The sequence below is a fragment of the Saimiri boliviensis genome, chromosome 1, assembly GCF_048565385.1.
Source record: "Saimiri boliviensis isolate mSaiBol1 chromosome 1, mSaiBol1.pri, whole genome shotgun sequence".
Classification (NCBI taxonomy): domain Eukaryota; kingdom Metazoa; phylum Chordata; class Mammalia; order Primates; family Cebidae; genus Saimiri; species Saimiri boliviensis.
This window is the reverse complement of record NC_133449.1, coordinates 13,833,266-13,837,842: the sequence shown is the minus strand read 5'-3', so window position 1 is coordinate 13,837,842 and position 4,577 is coordinate 13,833,266. Positions and strand designations below refer to the sequence as shown.

The 4,577-nt window shown below is 36.5% G+C and overlaps 1 non-coding gene across 1 annotated transcript; it reads left to right on the top strand.

Moving 5' to 3' along the window:
* The first annotated feature begins 308 nt into the window (after positions 1–308).
* On the top strand, positions 309–412 carry LOC120362150 (U6 spliceosomal RNA). Its single transcript, XR_005578138.1, has one exon. It is a non-coding gene; the product is annotated as a U6 spliceosomal RNA (small nuclear RNA).
* The last annotated feature ends 4,165 nt before the right edge of the window (positions 413–4,577 follow it).

The window sequence follows — 4,577 nt, the reverse complement described above, 5'->3', positions numbered from 1 at the left end:
AAAAAATAACCAATAGGTATGAGGCTTAATATCTGGGTGATGACATAATCTGTATAACAAATCCTCACAGTTTACCTATGTAACGAACCTACACTTGTACCCCTGAACTTAAAGGTAAAACAAAGAAAATCCAAGAATAATAAATTTTGACTCCCCCTGAATTTAACAACAAATAGCCTACTGTTGACTGGAAGCCTTATCAATAACATGCACAGTCGACTAACACACATTTTTATGTTATATGTATTACATACTATATTCTTACAATTATGTAAGTTAGACAAAAGAAATGTTATTAAGAAAATTATGTCATCACTTCAGCAACACATACATTAAAATGAGTAAAATACAGAGATGAGCATGGTCCTTGCACAAGGATGAAACACAAATTCCTGAAATATTCCATATTTTGTCTACCTATATCAAAATATAACATGTCACTAAATAAGCACATCTATTATATATACATATAAAATTTTTTAAAATTAGAAAAATAAGGAAGCAAAAATATATTTAGTGTTCATTAAGTGGAATTGAATCATCATAAAGGTCTTCATCCTCTTTATCTTCAAATTGAATCGGCTGAGGAGAAGGAGAAAAAAATGGTGTTGGTCTTGACGTCTCAGGAGTGGCAGGGGCAGAGGAGATGGAGGAGATGGAAGGCGTGGCAGGAGAGACAGGCACCCTTGGTGTAAGTTTTATTTTAAAATATCCACATATAAGTAAACCTGTGTAGTTTAAGCCTGCATTGTTCAAGGGTCGACTGAATACTGAACACATAAAAGACACTGCTCATTGCTTATCTTCAATCTAATGATATTATTTATTCTCATTTGATAGTAAAGAAATAAAGGCTCCAAAAATTTGAAACTTTTACGTGATAATATTTCAAATAATTGGCAGAGCCAAGATTTTCAAAACATATCTGTGTATATGATACTTTTATTCAACAGAATTTTCTTGGATGTTAGGCCAGTCCACTAAGTTCATAGGAAACATAATCATCATGGTCTTCAGAGTTCAGTGTGAGCATCCTGCAGTAGTCTGATTTACGACTTAATGGACAAATAGGAATTAGGCAGGTAGAATGGAACGGAGTGGCTGCAAAGCATTTTAGGCAGAGAGAATAAATAACATCTTCAAGCAGCTGGGGTAAGAGCAGGAAGGCAAATTAACCATAACAGAAACTATTGTGAATATTTTACTGATGAGTTGAAGTGATTTATTCTTTTAATCTTTTAAAGAAACCATAAGTAGACTCAGCCATCATAAATTAGGTTGTTCCAGGTGCTGGAGTAACTAGACCATGAATTTTTATATCATTACAAGAAGTTTGAGTTTTTTTTCTTCAGCACTGAGTATTCCAAACAAGGAGATAGTATGATCAGCTTCACAGTTTAGAAAGGTCACTAAGTTTTGTGTAAGTAAAGTTTGAGTATTTGAGTAGTAACTTTCTTACTTAAAATGTGTTGTTCTCCTCAAATTTTTTATGTGTTTATAAGAACTGAATGGATTTTATATGTGAAAATCTAAATAGAGTGCCTGAGATACAGAAAGTCCTCAATAGAGAGTGGTCATTAGTTTTGCTTACTATTTCACAGTTATCCTCTGGCTAGCCTTCAAACTCACCTTTCACTGCTCTTGTCTTGAACTTCAACATACTCGGAATATTTTTCCACATCATGTATCTGTTTCCTGAAGTGCTTCCATTGCGTAATTTGCTTAGTGAACTCCTAGTATATTTTTGCAACAGCAGAGGCTGAAGAAGAAGCAGTAGCTAGAAGAAGTTTGTGTCACTCACATTTGGAAAGTATCAGTGAGAGAGGCTCAGCAAGGGATCCTTCAAAGAGCTCACTTAAGAATCAACCAGAGAAATGGTAGGTTATAAACGACTAGCAGGCCTGGAATTCATGAGGTTATACTGTGGCAGGAAAAATGTGCATTTCCTTTACCTGTGTATTTCTCACTTTTTAGTCCCAGAAGCATCTGCTGTAGCACCTAGCAAGTTGAGGGACAAGTAAAGGAGAGAAGAAAAGGATGTGATTCCTTTTTATTTTTGTTCCTTTTAAGCTAAGGAAAGAGGGCTTAAACTGCTGAGCCGTTAATTATAATTAATACCTGGAAGAGAATGACTTTTTAATAGAATTGAAATTGTGCTGACAGTTAAAAATGACCATGGAATCTATGTATTATCTGTGAGTAATGGGAAAATGTGTGGAACTTTCTGAGATTTTATATAGGGCAATTAAATAATTTCCTCGCTGAATGTATTTTTGTAAGAAAAGAGAGAAATAAAATACAGTTGTATTTGCATTATATTTTACCAAGCCCATGTTTTCAAGGTCCTAATAATAGAAAGATTTTTGAGTATGACACTCAGTGGGGTTTCTTTGAAACTGGGAAAAAATTAAAAAAAGATGACAAATTCCTAGAGGTATAATGCAATGGTAAAATTTGAGACCTGAATTTTTTTCAAGTGATTAAATAAAAAGGAAAAAAGGGAAATGCATAATTCATGTACAACTCACCAAGACTATATTAAAGTTTAAGCATAGAGGTCACAAACCAAAAATTCAGTGATTAGAACACAGAGAATAATGGAAAATTTGAAGCTGTTTATCTTCTAGCACATTTTGCTTCATAAACTTAGGACATCCATGTTTAGCCTCTTTTTACCATGCCTCCAAGGTATGTCTTAGATCCTTTACAAGGTAGCCCTGGTAGAGGTTGTCACATTTGCAATGTCATCTCTTGGCAAGCCAATCTCCTTCCTAATCCCACCCCAAGCTAATCCCTACCCCATTATGAGACAATTCAAACAAAATCTTCATTTCAGCTACCCTGAAACTCATTGCTCTTAGCCTTGCCAAATACTTTTGTTTTGTTTTTGTTTTGAGATGGAGTCTTTTTCTTGTTGCCCAGGCTGGAGTGCAATGGCATGATATAGGCTCATGGCAACCTTCAACTCCTGGGTTCAAGCAATTCTCCTGCATCAGCCACCCCAGTAGCTGGGACTACAGATGTGCACTACCACGCCTGGCTAATTTTTGTATTTTTAGAAAGACAGGGCTTCACCTTATTGTTCAGGCTCGTCTCGAACCCCTGACCTCAGGTGATCCACTTGCCTCAGCCTCCCAAAGTGCAGAGATTACAGGCATGAGCCACCATGCCTGTTAAAGTCTTTGGCCTTGCCAAAGACTTTGGACTCCTGCTATGCCCTTTATTAGATGCAATTTTTCTCACTGGTGTCTTCAAGACTAAATTTTTGATTCTCATAATACTTTGTTCTTACTTATAATATAGTCACTGATCACTTTGAATTGTAACAGCATCTATTTGCTTTTTTGCATAGACTGTTGTTTGCTTTGAGTAATAAAACATGGAGAAAAGTTAAACATTTACAAGCACTCTCTAAGTGTCAGGCACTATTCTAGATGCTTTACAAAACATATAATCTTCAAAACGACCCTATAGCGTGTATTATCATCTTCATTTTATAGATGAGTTAACCAGCTCTATAAGTTAATTAACTTATATACAGTTGGTAAGGAGAGAAACTAAATCTTTTCTGAGTTAAAGCTGCTTCTCTTTTAACCACATGACAACATAGGAGATTTTGAGTAAATATTTCCTTATTTTTGTGCCTGGACTTCGTACTTTCTGAATGTGGTCTCTAGACTGCTGTTTCCCTCTGTCTTGGGATGTGAGTGTGTCACCATTTTCCTCTTTTGCTAAGTATACTTCCTAGGTACTTTTCTAAAGATTTTACTATACATATGAGTGTGGAAGGGGGTCACAAGTGAAATTCGCCTTGAGTAACGCAGGAGGATAGTATCAGAGAGGAAGTAAAGGCTGCCATGATATTCTGGGTTGACAGAGATCTGCTGCTGTGTTCACCAACCAACACAATGAGTGGACCTCTGATGGCCCTGAGCAGACTCAAGGGGAGAATTCATATATTTCAGTCTAAATCTGAATGGAAACAGGCACTGGGCGGGTGGGGCAGTGTCTGGAGCTACCACAGAGGGCAAGCCACCTGTCAGTTATCATGATGCTCATGTGAGAAGCAAAGCTCTGTGAACATGGGCATTTTTCTATTGGTCAGTGAAAACCACAGCCTCTACTTTTTTTCACTAATCATAGTTAGCCATCCTTCCATTACCTGAATGTAAGGAGAGAATGGTAACTCTTCAGCCTGTAAACTTGTGAAGTCTCTATTTTTCTTCTTGCATAATTAGCCTTCTGCAACTGAATTTGGATTGGCTTTCTTGGCTGAAGAATAGAGGTCTTCTTAAATAAATGACTTATTTTTTACTCTGTTTTGCTATTGGGAAAAAGAAGTACTATTTTTTATCTCTACACTACCATATGTTTTAAAGGACCTTTATACCTATAGCTATGTGAAAATAGTATCACTGTCTATATTTCTGGTTAAGAAAACTGAGGCCCAGAGAAGTAATGTGACCCCCCCGCCCCCACCAGCAAAGTCACAGATTAATGTAGCAACAAAGCTGAGATGTGATTCTAGGTCTCTTGACATTTGGGGTAATGTTTGTTTCATCACATGTCTGTCAATG